At 37.3% G+C, this 21,281-nt stretch overlaps 1 protein-coding gene and 1 pseudogene across 5 annotated transcripts in view; both read left to right on the top strand.

Annotated features, from left to right (window-relative positions):
• The window catches only part of RGS7 (regulator of G protein signaling 7), a 438,315-nt gene that overhangs the window by 336,704 nt on the left and 80,330 nt on the right, over window positions 1-21,281 (top strand). The window lies entirely within an intron of this gene.
• LOC110125241 (large ribosomal subunit protein uL4 pseudogene) lies at window positions 13,209-14,621 on the top strand (annotated as a pseudogene).

The raw sequence follows: 21,281 nt of genomic DNA, 5'->3' as shown, positions 1-21,281 counted from the left end.
ATCCTTGCCACAGCGTCAGTTGTCCTTATAAGGTTGATGTTTCCCAGCACGATGACCCTCTGCCACCATTGTTTGATCCCAGCTAAGGGCACCATTCCTACCTAGAAGCTATGAAGTCTGTGCTTCTTCCCAACTTCCACTTTCGTCTCTCAGACTTTAACTCTTCGCAAGATTTTCTTGAGTCTTATGGGGAGTAGTAGGAAAATACATCCACAAGTGTAGCTCTCACCCCTTCATAGTCCAGATTTGTCACTGGATCCCTTAGGAGCTGATTCCCTCTTGCCCTCGTGTCTTGTGACACTGGCCAACATCCCCAACACTGACAGTCTTGCAGGTAGGTTCAGGTCCAGTATCTGGGCTCAATTAGCTCCTAGTCAATGAGAAAAGGATAGAATTTGGCTTCATTCTACTATTAGCCACAGGTTCTAAATTCTCATTGCTGACTCTAGGATTGAGCTTTCCCAAGGACATCGGAGGACTGACCTTTGCTAAGGATATTTTTAGGATTGACCTCTTTCAAGAGCATGTTCACATAACACCACCCTTGTGGACAGAGGCCTGAGATGCCCTTCCGTTGTCACATGATGGTCTAATTTCAGGACATTTCCCAAAGTCTGAGGCAAATTTTCACTAGACTGTGAACTTTGTAAGTAGAAGGACTTTGTTTTGTTCTTTGCTCCATATCTGGCATCTTTACTGTGGTTCTCATACATATTGGATGTTTAAATATTATTTAATTTTAAACATTTTTAACAAAGAGAACATTAATATAAAAATAGACTATTATTTTAATATTTCACTTAACATTATATAGAGGGCATTTTCATATTTATTACTCGAGCTCTAGATAGAAGTTTATCTCAAACTATAAGACCTATGTTCCAGTTACCCTACATGACACGAAGGGTTTAATTGTAGGACATAAAATGAAATATCCTGGGCTTATCAATCCATAGGTTTCATATCATATATTGAATATTCTCTAAGTAAAGGCAAGAATAAATGTTACCCAACTGTATGAAAATATTCTAAATGTTCTGAGGCTGCCTAAGGAAGTTGTTTTTATTGCATGGAAGTATGAGTTTTATGGGCAAGTGGTAGTTCCTATTAGAAATAAAACATGATTTACTGACTGAAATATTGTAGCACTCTGGAAAACCCAAAGCAAAGGCATAGTAAGGACATAGTGAGAGTCTCAAAAAATCATAAGAAAGGCAACATAGTTTGGAAGTTTACCTTTAGGCCGCAAATAATATCATATTAAGTGAAATAGCTGTTTTAGGTTATGATTTGATTATTTTTCTGAGAAACATTTCAAAAAAATATAAGGCCATTAGAAAGTATCCTGAAATCCATCAGGAATTCTTTTTTTTTTTAACATGATTCAAGTCTGACCACTTGCATCCAGCTTAGGAAAGTAGCAGTCGAAGACATTTCTTTTCCCTACAGTTCAGGAGAGAGAGTGGATCACCCTGTCTGGAATGACATATTTATACCAGCAAGTATTGTAAGATAAAATGATATTGCAGGTTGGAACACATGACTACTGAACTACTTACTCTTCTGGGACCTTTCTACTCAACTGGCGTGTAGTGAACAAGCTATGAAGGAAGGAGAATACCATGTCCCTATAGAGTAGGCAAATTCCCATTGCCGCACGTTTTTTTACAAACTTGAACTCTTAGATTTCTTAATGTCTTCTAGTTCCCAACTAGAAGATGTCCTTTTCATCATAGGGAACTGGAATGCAGAAGTAGGAAGTCAGGAGATACCTGGAGTAACAGGCAAGTTTGACCTTCGAGTACAAAATGAAGCAAGACAAAGGGTAACAGAGTTTTGCCAAGACAATGCACTGGTTATAGCAAACACCCTTTTCCAACAACACAAGAGAAGACTCTACACATGGACATCACCAGATGGTCAATACTGAAATCAGATTGATTATATTCTTTGCAGCCAAAGATGAAGAAGCTCTATATAGTCAGCAAAAACAAGAATGGGAGCTGACTGTGGCTCAGATCATGAACTCCTTATTGCCAGATTCAGACTTAAATTGAACAAGGTAGAGAAAACCACTAGACCACTCAGGTATGACCTAAGTCAAATCCCTTACTGTTACACAATGTAAGTGACAAATTGTTTGAAGGGATTAGATCTGATAGGCAGAGTGCCTCAAGAACTATGGACAGAGCTACCTAACATTGTGCAAGAGGTGGTATCAAAACCACCAAGAAAAAGAAATGCAAAAAGGCTGTCTGAGGAGGCCTTGTAAATAGCTGAGAAAAGAAGAGAAGTGAAAGGCAAAGGAGAAAAGGCAGGATGTACTCAGGAGAATGCAGAATTACAAAGAATAGCACGGAGAGATAAGAAAGCTTTTTAAAGTGAGCAATGCAAAGAAATAGAGGAAAACAATAGAATGGGAAAGATCTGTTCCAAGAAATTTAGAGATATCAAGGGAACATTTCATGAAAAGATGAGCAAAATAGAAGAATTATACAAAACAGATCTTAATGACCCAGATAACCACAACCATGTGATCACTCACCTAGAGCCAAGTCAAGTGAGCCTTAGGAAGCTTCACTATGAACAAAGCTAGTGAAGGTGATGGAATTCCAGCTGAACTATTTCAGATCCTACAAGGTGTTGCTGATAACGTCCTCCACTCAATATGCCAGCCAATTTGGAAAACTCAACAGTTGCCACAGAACTGGAAAAGGTTAGTTTTCATTCCAGTTGCAAAGAAGGGCAATGCCAGATAATGTTCAAACTACCACACAATTGCACTCATCTCACACTTCAGCAAAGTAATGCTCAAAATCCTTCAAGCGAGGCTTCAACAGTACATGAACTTCCAGATGTTCCAGGTGAATTTAGAAAAGGCAGAAGACCCAGAGAGCAAATTGCCAGCATCTGTTGTCATAGAAAAAGCTAGAGATTTTCAGAAAAGTCTCTACTTCATTGACTACACTAAAGCCTTTTACTCTGTAGATCACAACAAACTGTAGAAAATCTTACAGAGATGGGAATAACAGACCACCTTACCTGCCTCCTGTGAAACCTGTATGCAGGTCAAGAAGCAACAGTTAGAACCATACATGGAACAATGGACTGGTTCCAAATTGGGAAAGGGGTATGTCAAGGCACTCTGCTTATTTAACTTATAGGCAGAGTACATCATGCGAAATGGTGGATGAAGCACAAGCTGGAATTAAGATTGCCCGGAGAAATATCAATAACCTCATCAGATATGCAGATGACACCGCCCTTATGGGAGAAAGCAAAGAGAACCCAAAGAGCCTCTTGGTGAAAGTGAAAGAGGAGAGTGAAAAGTCTGGCTTAAAACTCAACATTCAAAAAACGAAGATCATGGCATCCGGTCCCATCATTTCATGGCAAATATTTCAGGAAACAATGACATACTTTATTTTTTTGGGCTCCAGAATCACTGTGGATGGTGAAATTAAAAGACGATATTAAGAAGAGGAGGCAAGAATACACAGAAGAAATGAGAAATGAGAAATGAGAATACCTTTAATGTCACTGCAGCCCTGAAATTAAAAGACGCTTGCTCCTTGGAAAAAAAAAAAAGCTATGGCAAATCTAGACAGCCTATTAAAAAACAGAGACATTACTTTGCCTGCAAAGGTCCGTATAGTCGTAACTATGGTTTTTCCAGTAGTCATGTATGGATGTGAGAGCTGGACAATAAAAAAAACGAAGCACCAAAGAACTGATGCACTGGGAAGACAGGGATGGGATAGGGAGGGAGGTGGGAGGGGGGATCAGGATGGGGAACACATGTAAATCCATGGCTGATTCATGTCAATGTATGGCAAAAACCACTACAATATTGTAAAGTAATTAGCCTCCAACTAATAAAAATAAATGAAAAAAAAAAAAAGAACTGATGCCTTCAAACTGTGTTGCTGGAGAAGACTCTTGAGAGTCCCTTGAACACCAAGGAGATCAAACCAGTCAATACTAAAGGAAATCAACCCTGAATATTCATTGGAAGGACTGATGCTGAAGCTCCAGTACTTTGGCGACCTGATGCCAGGAGCCAACTCATTGGAAAAGACCCTGATGCTGGAAAAGGTTGAAGCCAGGAGGAGAAGGTGATGACAGAGGATGAGGTGGTTGGATGGCATCACCGACTCAATGGACATGAGTTTGAGCAAGCTCCGGGAGATGAAGGAAAGGGAAGCCTAGGGTGCTGCAGTCCATGGAGTCACAAAGAGTCAGACATGACTGAGTGACTGAACAACAAAGCTCCAAACTGGCCTACTAAATTTAATAAATACACTTAATTTACTAAAGGGCTTCCCTGGTGGCTCAGTAGTAAAGAATCCGCCTGCAATGAAGGATAGCACCTCCAATGCAGGAGAGGCCGATTCGATCCCTGGGTTGGAAAGATCCCCTGGAGAAGGAAGTGCAACCTATTCCAGTATACTTGCCTGGGAAGTCCCGCAAAAAGAGGAGCCTGGTGGGATACTCTCCATGGGGTTTCAGCAGTCGGACATGACTTAGAGACTAAACCACCACCCCAAGTTACTAACAGATGTGCAATGACAACCTAATAAAGATGCAATATCATAAAGGAATAAATTACTGAAAGTAGGAAAGACTTCTTAATCCAGTGCCTTAACTTGCCTTTCATCACATCCCCACTGTTCCACTCAGTCCTTTACAAGAAAAGTTGTTGCAAACAGTTGAGCCTAAGTGTCTGGAAACTTGGGGCCCCTCCTCAGTGGTGGTGTTGAGAGGAAGGGGGTCATGGTAGCTGCCTCTCAAGCCTGTGCTCATTGTCTTTTTGTACCTTCTGCCAATTCTGCTTTTCACTTTGCATGTTCATTCACTGTATGGAAATCCTAGGGCCATGGCTTGCAGAAGCTGCCACCAGAAGTTAAATAAAACTGTGCAGTTGGGAACACCTCTGTAACTAATAATTGAAACATCTTAGCACATAATCCATCCCGGGCATATCATGTCACAGAAAAAGATGCAAGCAAATTGACAGTGATGTGGATAGTTTAAAAATAAAGAATAGAGTAGAAATATAGCTGTTTGCATAGATTATATCATACAAATGATGCAAAACTTTCCCATCTTAAACAGGACCTCTGTGGAATATAACCTGTAATGAGAACAGTAGAAGTGTGGGAGACAGTTCATTATGAAGTACAGAGGTTATTAAAGAGTTAGAAAATAAACTTATGAGAACAATAGAATAGGGCTAAAATATTTTACTGGGAGATGCAAAAGTAAAGTAGACAATTTAATGCATGAATCTTTTCAACTCTGAAGAGTTCTGATGGTGACCAAGCTACATGTTCATGCAGACACAGCCAAGCTTTATGCAACACATGAGACAATAAGTGTATGAAAGGGAAAATCATTTAAAATCAGTGGGTTCAGGCAAGGCAAAGGGATATTCTTTTGAAGAACTCTTTAGAAATAGACTTTGTCCCTTTATCTCTGGTAGTCTGAAGGTAAATTGAATAATGTTTTATCTCCAGTTAGAGTAAAATAACCTTTCTGTCTGCTGTAAAGTAAACAATCTGAAAATTCTCTGTGGTATGATGCTGTGATAAAATAATAGCAAGATAAACCAGGCAGGATTTCAGACAGGACCATTCATACATTTATTAATTCCATGCATGCAAAATGCATCCGTCCTGCAGTGGAAATGCAGTAATGATCAGTGTGTACATAATTCCCCTCTCACCGGCAGGACAGACATTGGAGAAGTCATTATACCAGCAGCATAGCAATCAGCCTCTTCAACTCACAGATGCTCTGAATTTCCCCTCAGCGTGTCCTTCCAACAGATTCCCCGACAGGGTGCTTAATCCTGGCTCACTCTCATTGTGTTCCCGTGTTTCAGATGAAATAGTGCATGTGCTATTGACAAATCGTTCAGTGCCGTGGCTGATCAATACTTGGATGTCATGGCTTCAGATTCCAATCATGCCTTCAAGATTTCCTGGCAATTATAGATTTTAATCATAGAAAATGACTTATCCAGTGGGAGTGACTGTAACCTTCATTTTCCTAAAGTTCCCTGTCATGTTCATTCTCAATCATTCTCAGCATCAGGACTTTTCAGAGAAAATAATAGAGTAGCTTTCTCAACTTTCTAACTCTTCCTTCCTCATAGAAATGTAACCATGTGTATACTTGTTCTTACCTCTTCTCCTATCTGAGTTATACTGCCCCAGGGTTCTTATTGCACCCTTCACATTTCTATTTTCTGTTTTAGACTGCCATATATTTATTGGTTTACTCACCACAGTTCTCTCCCGTCATAAACGCCATGTTGACCTGTGATACACTCTACCTACTCTTCTGTTATCTCTCCTATTTTTACAAATTCATTTCCACTTGCTATCTCTAATTCTTCTCTCTCCAATTTCTCAATTCATGAAATCTTGCTGTGTCCTCCACTTATAAACTGAAACTTTTATTCACTGTGCTGAGTGATCTTCTTGTTGCTAAATTTGGTGATCAACTCTCAGTCCTGAATTGACATCCTTGCAGTGTTTTTCACTCTTTTCTGTATTTCATTACTCCATTCTCCAGTTTGTGCCATCATTTTCTCATCCTTCAACTTAGTGTTGTTCCCAGATTTCTCTGCTTGTATGAAAAACTCAGGGTTTTTGAGACCCAAGCATCTTTTTTTTTCTTTCTATTTATTGGCTCTATAGAGTCCATATACTTCCTTATTTTATCCACTATTGCTGTTAATACACATATAAAATCCCTTCTGAGCCCCTGACCTACAAATCCAACTAATAGAGATTTCCACTTGGATTTTTATCAGGCATCTAATGTATGCAAAAAATTAAAATTTACTTCAACATTTTGTTCCCAAATCTGCGTAGACTTTCCCTCCTAAATATCTCTCAGATTTGCCCACTTATCTCCATCATCTCTGCATTTTTCCTTATTTCCTACACACTCACATCTCACTGGGAACTACCGTTATCTTCTAACTCATATCCCCTCTTTCCTTGTCCCATACTCATATATTCATTTCAGTGCATCTAAGATGATCTTTCCAAAATGCAGACCTAATTATGTCTGTTCTAAGGTTCAATAGATCCCCCATTGTCCTCAGGATAAAGTCCAAACTTTTAAGATTGAATGTAAAACGCTTTTTGATATAGCCCTATTTATCATGGCGTTTATTCAGATGACAACTTTTTGTGCCCCCGCCCCCTGCCCCCACTGTTCTTTCTAGTCAGCAAATTGATGTCTGTTAAGTGACATTATACTCCTAATTACAAGCCTTTGAATATGCTGATTTTTTGATAAAACTCCTTTTAAGTTTATTTTTTATTTTTAATTGGAGGAATAGGCTGCTTTCTTTGCTTGGAACCTCCTACTTCCTTTCTAGTTCTTCTTTTTCATTAGAACTTGTGTTATGTATCAGCTCCTCCAGGAAGGGTTCTTGACCTCCAAAGATTTCACTGGATGTCCATTTAATGTGTTTCCAGAACACACTGCACTTGCTTCATTGACATTTTTATCACAAAATATGTTTGCATGCCTATTTATACACCCCATATTTATTAAAGGTTGGGCTGGCACTTTGTTTAGTACATTTTCCCATGTATGAGCTATCTACATTTGGTAGTGAAAGCTATGAAATTAGAGGAGCTTGCCAAAAAGAAAGAATATAGAAGGAGTAAAGGAAAATGGGAGCCGTTGCAAAGACAAATTTCAAAGTACCTCCTCACTGTGGTTTGGGAGGAGAAAGGGAAGAAGAGGTCAGGAGTCAGAGGGAATAACGCTAAGGTAGATAGAGTATGATGGAAGTCAAACAGGGGGTCCCTGGAAGAAATCCATCAGTAGCTTGTTGAGCAAAAAAGAGTGAGGGAGTAGGCGGAAACTGTAGGAATTTTGCACTGGGAAGTCATTGGTGACCCTTTGAGAGAGCAAATTTAGTAAAGCTTTAGATTCAGAAGGCAGGATGCAGGAAGCTAAGGAAGAGGTTGAGAGCAGGAAGTGAGGGACGTGTGCACAGTACTCTTTCAGGAAAAGTGACCTCAAAAGAAAGGGGACCAAGGTGATAGGCTGGTACTTGGGAGTAGCAAAACCAAGAACAGATTCTCTCCTTCCCGCCCCTCTTCCTCCCTTCCTTCTTGCCTCCCTCCTCCCCTCCCTTCCCTTTCCCTCCCTCGCCTCTTTCCTTTGACTTCCCTCACCTTCCTTCTTTCCCTTTTCTTACTTCCTTCTTTCTCCTCTTCTTGCTTCTTTTTTCTCTAATAAGAATAATTCTTTGAGTATACTTATAGTACTAATGAGAAAAAAAACTAAATGAGGATAAAAAATGTGATGACTCAGCAAAGAAAGGTTTAGTTGACAAAGTCTCTGAAACTGTTGCGTGAACAAAGCACTCATATTAGTGAAGAGAATTGGATTAGGAGTGCAGAGTGAGACAGTCTTGGAAAGTAAGATAAATGCCCCATTTATGAAAAGAGAGATTTAGTGCAAGGATAACATTCAGTGTGTTTTTGAAAAATAATAATTAACGGATTTCAAGCCATCCGAATCCTATATTTTCAGCAAAGTATCAGATAAATACAAGCATAGATTTATAGAAACAACCTTGATATCTGAGCTTGAGTAAAGTGCAAAGTTTTGAACAATCTATTAATCAATTAAAGATAGAATGTGAAATATAAGAATTAGGATGGATAAAGACTTCAAGCTCTTTAAGTTTCAGAACTCTTAAAATAGTTTAATGACCTTGAAAATGTTCCTCCTCCTATAAACTGTTATCCTCAGAAAGATGGAAATTTAATACCAAATGCCCTTTGGCCCCCTTTAGGTGGACTTCATTACATACTCTCATTGTAGACAGGGGATGTTACAAATTTAAAATTAGAGTATGCCAATAGATAGCATGCTGCTTGTCAAATAAAATTTTCTGGAGTCAACCATTTGTTATTCATGGCTTTTTTCTTTTTTATACTACTTTCAAAATTTCTCTCAGCATTCAAATTCAAATTATAAATGTACTAAAGTATTAATGTAATTAAAATTGATTCTACCATTAAATGTATCTTTATTCATAACTGTACTTCATAAGTCATTCCAGTCAGACATTTTTGTAATTAGACTGAAGTTCATTGATAATAATTTTTCATGTGAATAAAAGGTATTTGCATTTTCACCATAGTTAAGTCTCAAGCTGGGTTGCTCTTATAAAGAAAATGTTCACATCCAGTATTTGTTTCAGTTAGATTCTTCTTAAAATGTGTTTTCAGCTGTCAGAAAATGCAGCATCATTTCCCATGGGCAAAATTAAGGGACTCTGAATAGGTTAGTTTATGTCATCCATGAATGGGTAAGGTCTCAAGTTCCATGAGTTTTGCCTCAGCTACCATTAGTTTACTGAGTTTTTCATTGAATTTTTCAAGCTGAGTTCAAGATGTATGGAAGAAATATAAAAGGATCTTTTAGCCATTTTCTGTTCCAAATGTATCGAAGCATGTACTTGAATTTCAAAACATGGACTTGGGGTTAAAATAATTTCTTCATTCATACTAGGTGTTAATTAAAAACAGGGAAGATGACATTTGAAGTTTGTTACCCTCTATGCTGTTTTAGAAACTGAACAAATTCTCAAAACTTCTCCTGGTAATGTGTGATTTTTAGATACAAAGTAACAAGTATAAAATTCTTACATATAAATTATGTATTTTCTTCATATTCTTAGAGCAAACATTAGATGTGCCGCTTGTTTCAAGACATTGTGACTCTTTTAATTTAGTCCTGCAGAGGTAATATATTGCCTCCTAAAATGCAGGCTTTTAATCATATCTGGTATCAAAGCAATGTGTGTATATGAGTAATAAAGAAGCACTCAAAAGTAAAGTATTTTCTTTAGAAATTAAATTTCTTTTCCTTGCTTTATTTTAAATACAAATGATATATTATTACACTTTACATTTGTGAATTGTTTGGCCAGAGGAAAAAAAAGAAGAGTTTAAGCAGAGTTCCTGTATTTCAGAATGTTAAAGAAATAATAGGAAAGACTAATACCAGAACACAATTAGTTACAGTAAATGACATCAGGTACTGGGGGCTCATTGGAGGGTGAGCTCGATCCTAAAGGAATCAGAAAAGGCTTCATGAGGTGGGGGCTATATTTGAGTAGATCCAGGGAATTGCATAGAATTCTACTTGATAGCAAGGAGGCTTTTCTGGCATTAATGGCACAGAGGAGAGAATTATCTTCTCCAGATCACTAAGTGATCCAGTTTGTCTAAAAGAATGAATGTATGAATGTAATATAAAGGCAAGGTTTGGCCGCAATGAGTTCTGGGGAGCCACTTCCTTATAGAGGTGGGATAAAAGGTGTCCTGTAGTACATCATTAAGGAGTGAATTGGGTGATGGGCAGAAGGTGGAACTTTGAATAAATTTAACTTGGAAAATAGAAAAGTCATGTCCACATTTGTTTGTTTCTACTATGTTCCAGATACAGTTAGATATTTTAGCTGCATTATCTTTGATCCTTCCAGCAAACACAAGGTTTGTCCTTTGAAAGATACTCTGGATAATATATTAGAAGGCAACCAGATTAGGAGCCCCCTGGGGAGGTGGCTCATGCATATTTCGTCTTTTTTTCCTTTTATTCTGTGTGCTTGAAAACAATTTCAACTCTCCCACATTATTGAATACCATTCACATTGATTGCTGCCCACACGCTCTCCCACTTTCGGTTTCCCTTGTTGTTTTAATGGCATACATTTGTATGATACATTAGTCAAAACTAATGAGCCAATAGTGGTACCTTACTAACTCAAGCCCATACTTTATTGACATTTTCTTTGTTTTTACCTAACGTCCTTTTTATGTACTGCAGTCTCACCCAGGGTACCATGTTACATTTAGTTGTCATGTCTTGGTTCATGCATGCTCAGTTGCTTCAGTCACGTCCAACTCTTTGCGACCATATGGACTGTAGCCCGCCAGAATTCTCTGTCCATGGGATTCTCCAGGCAAGAATACTGGAGTAGGTTGTCATGTCCTTCTTCAGAGGATCTTCCCGACCCAGGGATCAAACCCGCATCTCCTGCATCTTCTGCATTGCAGGCGAATTCTTTACTACTGAGCCACCAGGGAAGCCCTTGGTAACTATCTCTAAACTGTGAGTTTCTCAGACTTTCCTTGTTTTTGATGACCTTGAAAGTTTTGAGGAGTACTAGTCAGGTGTTTTGTAAAATGTCCCTGAACTAGGATTTGTTTGATGTTTTTTTGATGATTTCTCTGGGGTTTTAGGTTTGAGGGAGGAAGACCACAGAGATAAGTGTTCTTTTCATCACACCAGACAGCCGCTGGTCTGCTTTGTTGTTGTTCAGTCACTCAGTCGTGTCCGACTCTTTGCGACCCCATGGACTGCAGCACTCCAGACGTCCCTGTCCTTCACCATCTCACGGAGTTTGCTCAGACTCATGTCCATTGAGGTGGTGATGCTATCTAACTATCTCATCCTCTGCTGACCCCATTCTCTTTTTGCATTCAGTCTTTCCCAGCCTCAGAATTGTTTCCAGTGGGTTGGCTCTTCACATCAGGTGGCCAAAGTATTGGAGCTTCAGCTTCAGCATCAGTCCTTCCAATGAATATTCAGGGTTGATTTCTTTAGTATTGACTGGTTTGATCTCCTTGCTCTCCAAGGGACTCTCAAGAGTCTTCTCCAGCACCACAGTTCAAAAGCATCAATTTTTCAGTGTTCCCGCTTTCTTTATGGTCCAATTCTCACATCTGTACATGACTACTGAAAAAAAATTAAAGCTTTGACTATATGAACCTTTGTTGGCAAAGTGATGTCTTTGCTTTTTAATACACTGTCTAGTTTTGTCATAGCTTGCTGATCATTTACTATCTCTATTATTCCTTTTTCACAATGTCATATAGATGGTGTCAGTCTATAATCTTTTTAGACTGCCTTCTTTCAGTTAGTAATATGAATTTAATAAGGGTACACAGAATGTTGGAGGTATGCCAAATGGACACAGAAGCCAATCGAGAGAGTTCCCACTGGAAAGATGGAAAACATTTTGCAACAAAATAAATTAAGTATTATTGTCCTGTTGGGGAAAGAACAGACAAATAGATCAATGGAACAGTCCAGAAATAGACCCACACAAATATAGTCATCTGACCTTAGACAAAAGTGTAAAAAGGATATTTAATAGAAGAAAAGGATTCTTTTCAGCTTTTAAAAAGTTGTTTTATGGAACAAATTGCTATGTTTTTTAAAAAGCAGTGAACCTAGATTTGTACTTTATGTTGATGATATAAATCTCATTGCAACGTGACATTTTCCCCACCTTTTTCATACTTACACTTTGGAAAGAAATTCCTAAATGTAGCTCAGACTAAAGGAATAAGAATTTATGCTTCAACTCATTCAGGGTGAAATGTATACATAAATTACTCCAGTTTTTTTTTTGATGGGGAACTTTGTCCATATCCTCCACTTATTCAGTCACTTATTTATATCAGCATGAACCTCTGGGCTTTTTATACTTCCTCACAAAGTTTGGGAAAAGAAAGACAAGAAGATTGATTGTGGTGGAATCCTTTTTTATTGATTGTTGATTTTATTTGATAATATTTCATTGAGGATTTTTGTTTCTATCTTAGTAAGAGAAAATGGCCTGTCCTTTTCCTCCTTGTAATGTCTTTCTCTGAGTTTAGTATTTAGGTAATACTAATCTTATAGGAAGTGTTAGGAACTGTTCTCTCTGCTTGTACTTTTCTGGAAGAAGAACTGGTAGCACTTCTTCCCTAAATATTTGGTAGAATTTACCAGCAAAACTTTCTAGAACTATTGCTTTTTTTGAAGGGAAGTAACTATTGATTCCTCTCTTTGAAAAAATAGAGCTATTCAGGTTACCTTTTGCTTCTTTTGTATGTTTTGGTTTATATCTTTCAAGTAATTGATTACTTAAGTTATCAAATTTGTGGGCACAGTGCTGTTGATAGTGTTACTTTATTATCTTTTTAATATTCATAGGTCAGTAGTAATGATACACAGTGTCTCCCCTCTCTTTTCTGATATTGACAGTTTGTTTTTTCTTTCTTCTTTTCCTAGTTAGCCTGGCTGGAAGTCTATCAATTTCATTGATTTTTCTCTGTTGTTTTCTGGTTGCTTCTGTAATTTTATCCTTTCTCTAGCTTTAAATCACCCTTCTCTTTTCCTGTGGGAGCCTCCGGGTTGAGAGGAGTGTGGCCTTCTCCTCTCCCCGCCATGGCGTGTGCTCGTCCACTGATATCAGTGTACTCCGAAAAGGGGGAGTCCTCTGGCAAAAATGTCACTTTGCCTGCTGTGTTCAAGGCTCCCGTTCAACTTGATACTGTTAACTTTGTTCACACCAACTTGCTCAAAAACAACAGACAGCCCTATGCTGTCAGTGAATTAGCAGGTCATCAAACCAGTGCTGAGTCTTGGGGTACCGGCAGAGCTGTGGCTCGAATTCCCAGGGCTCGAGGTGGCGGGACTCACCGTTCTGGTCAGGGTGCTTTTGGAAATATGTGTCGTGGGGGCCGCATGTTTGCACCAACCAAGACCTGGCGACGTTGGCACCGCAGAGTGAATACAACGCAGAAGCGATATGCCATCTGCTGTGCACTGGCTGTGTCAGCCTTACCAGGGCTGCTCATGTCTAAAGGTCATCGTATAGAGGAAGTTCCTGAACTTCCTTTGGTGGTTGAACATAAAGTTGAAGGCTACAAGAAGACCAAGGAGGCTGTTTTGCTTCTGAAGAAACTTAAGGCCTGGAATGATATCAAAAAGGTCTACGCCTCTCAGCGAATGAGAGCTGGCAAAGGCAAAATGAGAAACCGTCGCCGTATCCAGCGCAGGGGACCCTGCATCATCTATAATTAAGACAATGTTATCATCAAGGCCTTCAGAAACATCCCTGGAATTACTCTGCTTAATGTAAGCAAGCTGAACATTTTGAAACTTGCTCCTGGTGGTCATGTGGGACGTTTCTGCATTTGGACTGAAAGTGCTTTCCCAAAGTTAGATGAGATGTACGGCACTTGGCCTAAAGCAGCCTCCCTCAAGAGTAACTACAACCTCCCCATGCACAAGATGCTTAATACAGACCTTAGCAGAATCTTGAAAAGCCCAGAAGTCCAAAGAGCACTCCGAGCACCACGCAAGAAGATTCATCACAGAGTCCTGAAGAAGCATCCACTGAAAAACCTGAGAATCATGTTGAAGCTTAACCCATATGCAAAGACCAGGTGCCGGAACACCATTCTTCGACAGGCCAAGAACCACAAAATCTATATGGATAAGGCAGCAGCAGCACTGGAAGCCAAATCAGATCAGAAGGGGGTTCAGGGCAAGAAGCCTGTGGTGGGAAACAAAGAAAAGAAGGCTGTTGGTGATAAGAAGCTGAAGAAGCCTGTGGTGGGAAAAAAGGCTGCAGGGACATGAAAGCAGCAGCTGAAAAGAAACCCACCTCAGAGGAAAAGAAGGCTGCTGCATAAACTTAAATTTGTTTATTCCGTAAATGCCAAATCATTTTGGACAGCTAATTTTGAATAAAGACCTGAACAAAGAGGCAATGAGAAATAAAAAAAAAAAATAAATCACCCTTCGTCCTCTAGTTTCTGTGATTCTAAAGCCCCACCTTAGGTTACTGATGCATTCAACACTATAATTTTCCCTCTAAGCACGGCCTTTGCTATAGAATACAAGTTTTGATAAATTATATATTCATTCAGCTCATTATAATTTTTAATTTCTCTCTAGGATTTTTCTTTGACATATGAATTACTGAGATGTGTATTATTTAATTTCAAATATTTGGGTATTTATCAGCTATCCTTATTTTATTGATATTTAGTTTAACTTCATAATATATGTAATTCTATTATAATCATACTTTGTATGATTTTTATTCTTTTAAATATTTTAAGGTTTGTTTTATGGCCCAGAATGTGATTCATCTCTTTGAACACTGATGAATATTTCATATGTGCTACAGAATAACTCTACTATTGTTGGATAGAATATTATATACACATCAATTACATGAAGTGATGGAATGTTCTTCAGGTTCATCTAAGTCTTATTGAACTTTTGTCTGTTTTATGTATCTATTACTGAAAGACTGATGCTGAAGTTTACAACTATAATAATGGATTTGTATATTTCTCCTTTCAGTCCTATCACTAAGCTTGCCTTATATATTTTGACACTCTGTTAAATTTATAGACCTCTAGCTTGTTCTGTCTTCTAGGAGACTTGACCTCTTTATGATTATTCATCATCCTCCATTAGCCCTGACAATCCCTCTGTTATAAAGTTTGCTTTGTCTGAAATTAATATATCTACTCTAGTTTTTGTGGGGAAGGAGGGGGGATCCCCTGGTAGCTCAACTGATAAAGGATCCACCTGCAATGTAGGAAGCCCTGGTTCGATCCCTGGGTTGGGAAGATCCCCTGGAGAAGGGACAGGCTACCCACTCCAGTATTCTGGCCAGGAGAATTCCATAAGCTGTATAGTCCATGGGGTCGCAAAGAGTTAGACATGACTAAGCTGCTTTCACTTTCATAGTTTTTTAAAGAAAGCATATTTTATAGGTTCATTGGTCCATTCCTTTAAGTTAATTAAGGTAAAGAAAGCTTTTAAAATTTACAAGCTAATAGTTATCAAACAATGCAAATTTGCTTATTAACTGCAAAATTATCAATGATAAATTCAGCAAGGTAGCAAGATCCAATATTAAAATACAGAAATCTGTTTCATTTCTTTATACTAACATTGACATATCAGAAAGGGAGTCAAAAAACAGTACTTTTTAAAATCGCATCAAAAAATAAAATACTTAGGAATAAACCTGACCAAAAAGTTGAAAGACTTACACTCTGAGAACAATAAAACATTGATAAAGGAAATTATTCAAAGAAATGGAAAAATATACTGTGCTCTTAGACTGGAAGAATTAATATTGTTAATATGTGCATACTATCCAAAGCAATCTACAAAGTTACTGTGATCCCTATTAAATTACCCATAATATTTTTCACAGACGTAGAACAAATAATCCAAAAATTTATATGGAACAATAAAAAACCCAGAAGTGTCAAAGCAATCTTGAGGAAGAAGAACAGAGCTGGACACAGAATCCTCCCAGATTTCAGATAGTACTGCAAAGCTGTAGTACCCACAACAGCATGGTATTTGTACAAAAAGAGACATATGGATCAATGGAACAGAATAGAGCATGTAGAGATAAACTCACACACCTATGGACAAATAATCTTCGACAAAGGAAGCAAGAGTATATAATGGAGAAAACACAGTCTCTTTGGCAGGTGGTGTTGGAAAAGTTGGATAGCTGCATGTTAATCAGTGAATTTACAACACACAAAAATAAACTCCAAACGGCTTGAAGGTTTAAATATCAACATAATACTTGACATCGTAAAACTCTAGAAGAGAATATAACTTAAACATTCTTATATAAATTGTAGGAAGACAATAAAAATAAAAACAAAAGCCATTAAAAGGAATGAAACAATTTCATTTGCAGAGCTGTGGATAGACCCACTATCATATCATATCAGAGTGAAGTAAGTCAGAAAGAAAAAGACAAATACTGTATATTAATGCATATATATGGAATTTAGAAAGATGGTACCAACAATCCTACATGCAGGGCAACAAACGGAAACTTCTTTAACCTGGAAAATGAAAGAGTCACCTACGTCCAGGAAGTGCAGAGTCCCATACAGGATAAAACAAGGAGGAACATGTCAAGACCCATGCTAATCAAAATAGTAAAAATTAAATATAAAGAAAAAGTATTAAATGCAACAAAGGAAAGGCAGCAAGTAATATATGAGGGCATCCTCATAAAATTTTCAGATGATTTTTTAGCAGAAACTCTGCAGGTCAGGAGGGAGTGGTATGATATCTTTAAAGTGAGGAAATGGAAAAACCTACAACCAAGAATACTCTACCCAGCAAGGCTCTCATTCATATTCATCAGAGAAATAAAAATCTTTACAGGAAGAAAAGCTAAGAGAATTGAGCAGTACCAAACCATCTTTACAACAATAGCTAAAGTAACTTCTATAGGTGGAAAAGAGACCAGCAACTTAAAACAACTTTCTACATATATAGACTGTTAAACAAAAAACTTACGGGGAATGCAAACCAAAGAACTATAGTATATACACAAACGAAAAAAGAAGCAGCATCCCAAACAAACACTAAAGATGGTCATCAATAAGAGAACAAAGAGAAAGGGAAGAAAAAAGACCTGTAAAAATGAACCCAAAACAATGAAGAAAATGGCAATAGAAGAAAATCCCTGGTGGTCCAGTGGCTAAGACTCTCTGCTCCCAATGCAGGGAGCCCGGATTTGATACCTGATCAGGGAATTTTTACATGCCGCAACTAACTACATACCACAACTAAGAGTCTACATATACCTGAAGATCCCGCATGCCACAACTAAGATCCAGTGCTGGCAAATAAATATTTTTTAGATGAAAATGGAAATTTTGCAAAATGTATATTGAATGTTAGAAGGAATGTTGCTTTACACTGAAATTTATTATTGCCTTGGCTCTTGAGATTATTACACTTTCCTTACACTATTCTTGAATAAACTCAGTGTGATTTTTCTCTCCTCTGAATACTGTTCTAGCAACCTAATCACACATATAAATAAAACAGAATCTTGTTGAAGTGCAGCTCATTTTATACAATGATGCACCTACCAGTTTTACAAAAGGATATACTGTATCAGTGAAATGAACATCCTGATATAATATAGTTACCAGATACCATGGATCTTAAACCAGTCCTCCACACTGATATGATATCACAAAGATATCACCTGTGTGATATTTTTCTCTTTTAAAATATTTCCGTGCTGTTCTTCATATTGAAAGAATTTCCTAAGCTTTCGTACTTAGCCATATGAAGCAACTAGACTGTACCCTGTGTGTGTGATAAGGGCCATTGATGTATGACCCTGTTACTTTCAGTACTAAATTTTTAATGAGTTAAAAAATTTTTTTTTAAATTAAAAAAAAAATTTCTTTTGAGTCCTGGGAAAATATTATGCTTCCTTAAGAAAGCACCTCGTTCTGTCTGCTGGCGCTGCGCTCCCTCTGTCACTGTTGTTTTTCAGCATTGCCAGGTTCTTTGCCCTTGTATTAGTCCTCCCCACCCTCCCTTGAACTGGGGGAGTTCTCACTGATCTTTTGCATTTTTGTGTTTCAGATTGTAAATCCAGTGTGCAGAATATGTTACCTTTGGAAAATTTTTCCTATAACTATGATACCAAATCTTTAGAATTTGGGTAGTGTTCTTCCTAGGAATAAATGTAAGTGTATTCCAGAGCAGATTCATCATCTATACACTAACAATTCCAGTTGGATCACCTGGAGGACTTTAAAGAGTGTTCAGTTGGGAGTGTTCAACATGATCTGGAAGCCTGGATCAACACCAGCTACTAGGTTCCTCACTGCCTTTTGCACTAAGTGCTACCAAATGTGTTCTTTCCTTAATATTAGCCAACTCTAATAACACATTTTTGGAGCTCTTCTATGTGACTGGCCTTATTTTAAGTGCATTTCTCATTTATCTCAATTGATCCTCATGACAAACTTTTAACATCAGTGTTTTATTATTGTCTTCTTTCTACAAATGAGGACGCTAAGGTCCAGAGAATGTATCTTCTGCCCCAGTTTTACAGCCAGCACGTGAGGGCGTCAGGGATTGAACCCGAGCATCTGGCTTGCATATTCTAGTTGCTTCACTCCATACTGTGCTCCTTTGCTTGGAAATAGTATTTACCCGTTTTAATTACCTAGTGTCATCTTCAAAGTTGGTATGAATTAAGCTTGTTTTTATTTCTCCCAAGTAAAATCTTTTAATCTAATCTGTATACCATATTATACACTTAGAAACCCTGGTTTGTGAGTACTAAAAAGCAAGTGGCACTTCATTTTCCTATGTGAAAATGATGTTTTTTTAAAAAAGGAGGAAAGCCCAAATACTTACTGCTTTCACTAACTCTTACTGTTCAGAAGATAGACTTACCTCAGAAGTCCCTAACTATTGTCATTATTTCACTTTTATTTGACTTTGTTGGAGAAAAAATCTGCATATGTGATTTTTCCACATGATTCATCTTACCTTGCAAATGCCTATTCTAAAAGAGTATAGTATTTTAAAATATTTCTATAACCACTTCACTGTCTTCTTAGAGAATAACAGGTTTAACAAAATCTGTCCTTTATGACTCAGGCATAATGATGATGAATGTTTGTTATTTTATTAATGCTGTTTAATAACTTACCTGTGACTACTTTTTACCTTTTCTTGCCTTAATGTTGTATTTTCCACTGTCTTTTCTTTCTGTCTTGAGTGGATATCCTTCTAAAATACTTTGCCCCATACACTAATCATATTTGCTCCATCATGTATGTGTTGATAAATGAATCACATTTGCTGATTTATATACCCATTTAAATAAAAGTAAAAATACATAACAGGAATAAAAATGTAATTTTTAGTGAAAATTTTTATTATTATTTTCTTGACTCTTGAGGCATTGTTGTATCAGTGTCAAAATATAGGGTATATCTGGGAGGGACTGAGACTGCCAGCAGTGGGACTGCTGGATAAAGAAAATATACTGAGTTCTGAAAATGTGTTATAATCACAAATTTAATATAGAAATATATATATATATATTTCTACATATGGGAATATAGAACCGAACAACACAAACCTCTTTTATAGTATACTTTTTATCCTTTTGACTTTCTGAAGTAGTTATGGTTCCAAAGCAAATTACAACATGTAGAATTCCTTTTGCTTTTAAAGGATTTTGATAATTCTATTATTTAAAGGTTCGAGGTAAAGTAGTGAAATTAGTACATCTGGCTTAACAAAGCCACATTACACTGTTCACATAGTAACAGTTGTTTAGAGATGTATTTTTACTCCTGAGTTTGTTCATGCTTGAATATCCAAATGAAAAATAAACTGGAATCTTACAGCAAATTAGTTGTTGAACCTTATTTAGCTGTGTGGGTGATGGGGATAACACATGTACAAGATGATTAATTATTTTGCAGAGAAGCATAATGTTGTGGAGCCATCTGCTGTGCCATTATTGGGAGGGTGATCCTGGTAGATTACCCACTAAATTCTTTTAACACTTAGATCCAAGACTGCCAGTAGTCCTCCAGATTCTCGTTAAATTAAGGCTATTGTGGAGATTTAGGACCATGTGGAAAAATGTCTCCATGTTGTCACTACCAGTAATTCAACCTTGAGAAAACCATCTCAAGCCCACTCTTAAGATCTTTTAGTGGGATTTCTGCCATTTATATCACTGTTATCTTTTCCCATATAACATACCTACAACAACCCCACTTCAAAAGCTTTAAAAGTATTTTGAAAAGATATTTTGAACATCTACATTATCTTGGCAGAGCTTAACAAGCTCCTTATCATCAAGCACACAATAGCTCATATTTTTTGTGCAGTACTATGTTTTTCATATTCCGTATACCATTTATTCATAAATTTGCTTATTCACTTATTCAGCAAACATCAATTCAATAGCTACTTTTGCTTTTGCTATGCTAAATGCAAGGTTATAGTCTTAAATGAAACAAAATTCACCATGATGCCCTGATTTTATCTTAGCATTCATCTTGTCCTGGAGTCATGTTCTCTGGAGGTCCTGTGACAGAGCATTATAACTTCTTTAATCTCAAACTTTCCAGGTTTCTATTTGACCAGTGAAATGGAAATCATTTTAAAAGGTTTGTTAGAAATTCAGTCCTCTTAAATATTAAGTTAAATAGTTTGACTTGACCTCTGCATTGAACTTAGTGTGGGCCACGTAGAAACTAAATTTTGATCTTAATGATACTCCCACAAATGTGTATCTGTTGAATTCAGGGCATTTTAAAAAGCTATCAAAAACAATTTTCCTTATTAATAAAATTATTAGCCTGAGAATCTCTTAGAGGGTTGTAAAATGAGAATATATATGATTAAACCCAATAAAATGGAGTATTTGTACCTCAAAAGCGGGAGGCTGAGATTGCTTGCTAATTGACTATTATTCTTTCTAGCAAGCATTTATGCAGGCCTAATTATGATAGTGAAGAAAGCCTGCAGACATTCATCTTGCTCTCTAGAAATTTTTGATTTATCATATAATTAGTAACTATTGAGTACGGTAAGAACTTATTCATTTTCTTCTG

Source organism: Odocoileus virginianus, chromosome 11 (assembly GCF_023699985.2).
Source record: "Odocoileus virginianus isolate 20LAN1187 ecotype Illinois chromosome 11, Ovbor_1.2, whole genome shotgun sequence".
NCBI lineage: Eukaryota > Metazoa > Chordata > Mammalia > Artiodactyla > Cervidae > Odocoileus > Odocoileus virginianus.
This window is presented reverse-complemented; position numbering and strand designations above follow the sequence as displayed.